General features: G+C 32.2%; 1 long non-coding RNA gene across 1 annotated transcript; it reads left to right on the top strand.

Moving 5' to 3' along the window:
* On the top strand, positions 1-1,672 carry LOC121357736. Its single transcript, XR_005955769.1, has 3 exons — positions 1-22; positions 1,025-1,153; positions 1,650-1,672. It is a non-coding gene; the product is annotated as an uncharacterized LOC121357736 (long non-coding RNA).

Genomic DNA, 1,672 nt, shown 5'->3' with positions numbered 1-1,672 from the left:
TAAAATCAAAGAACTCAGAGAGGTACTGTTTCCTATTTTCAGATTCTGCTTTTCTTCTATAAACAAATTAATTTTTGTGTTCATATGCTGTGAGTGTTAGCTTCATTGGTGATCTATGAGATCCTTAAGAACATATTTCATACATGAAGTAGCCATTGGTGATAGAGCCCAGAACTACTTATAAAGCTTTTAAGTGTATTAGCAGTAATCTTTATAAATAAAGGATACTTTTTTAAATTAAAATGCCATTCATCAGGAACTGCTAAATAGGCTATATCGATGGTGTTAGACATAGAAAACTATTTAGAGTGAATAGATCTCCATAAACTATTTAATGATAATTTAATAGATGTTTGAATATTGTTATAAAAAGTATGGTGGGGTTTTCTTAGGGTTTTGTTTGTTTAGTTTTTGGGTATTTTAACTTTCACTACCTTAAAGGCCACTTTTTCCTTTGTGAAGGAATGAGGTTTTGTCTTAAAAAGCTAGTGGTCTCTATCAATCTAGAGTATTCTTTTCTGTCCTTTCCTCACATTGCATCAAAGGCAATTCCAGGTCCGTTTAGGCATAAGTTACTATTTGTGTGGAATGAGGGAAAGGCAAGATGACTAGACATAATCCTAGCAACATTGCTGTCTTGCATCCAAAGCATGTTTTTATGACATATGAAGGCTTATATAACCTGTAAGCTTATAATGAATATGTGGTCCTTTTGCTTGTATTTGATTAAATAACCGTGTAGATGAGCCATAATTAAAAGACTTCAAAAATCTAAATTTTTCACTAGCATTTCATACCAACTGATGCCATTGCAGGTATTAAAAATACAATATTTTAAGATTAAATTTGTTGTAAAAACGTGGAAGCCAAGCATTCACTTAAAGTGACTAGAAGTTGAATGATTTGACTGTTTCTTTTAAAATATTTTAGTGTGTGTCTTCCCCATTTTGTTTTCAAGTTTATAAAATTGTTTCAAATACTTCTGTTTGAAAATTTTGGGGGTTGCTTTTCTTCTATTCAACAGAATACTCAAACCACCATTAAGCTCTTTCAAGAATGTTGTCCTCATTCCACTGATAGAGTCGTGCTTATTGGTGGAAAACCTGATAGAGTTGTGGAATGTATCAAGATTATCTTGGATCTTATCTCTGAGGTAATGTGTCTTAAACTTATTCTTTCATTAGTACTCATGAAAGTCAGGATGATTTGGCTGGAAAATTATCTTTCCATTTTTATTTTTAATTCATTGCCTATTCTCCAGTAACAAAATAAGCGTTGGACTGTTAGCACCCTTTGAAATTATTCCTGCTTGCTAGAATTGGAGTGTACCTTATTGGAGAGAGAAGACATTTTTGGTACAAAGGGACTTAGTCATGCTTTACATATCCATAAAATAAGAAAATTTAAATTAGGGAGGAAGTGAGACAAATGTATGTGCCACCCATTGATAACAGCAATTCCTCTATCATAGTTAAGCTCTCAGGAAGCATATCACTATCTCTGCCTTGCTTATGAGTATTGTGAAATAAATAACATATTCAGCATGTATAAATTAATATTTATATATTTATTATATTAATTTAATGAAATATAGTTGTATCAGTGCTAACTGGTGGGAGGGGTGTTATTTTTGTTTTTGTGTGTCTTAGTCTCCAATTAAAGGACGGGCCCA

Source organism: Pyrgilauda ruficollis, unplaced genomic scaffold, assembly GCF_017590135.1.
Source record: "Pyrgilauda ruficollis isolate IOZ18807 unplaced genomic scaffold, ASM1759013v1 scaffold3485, whole genome shotgun sequence".
NCBI lineage: Eukaryota > Metazoa > Chordata > Aves > Passeriformes > Passeridae > Pyrgilauda > Pyrgilauda ruficollis.
The sequence above is the reverse complement of the archived record's forward strand: the minus strand, read 5'-3'. Positions and strand labels throughout refer to the sequence as shown.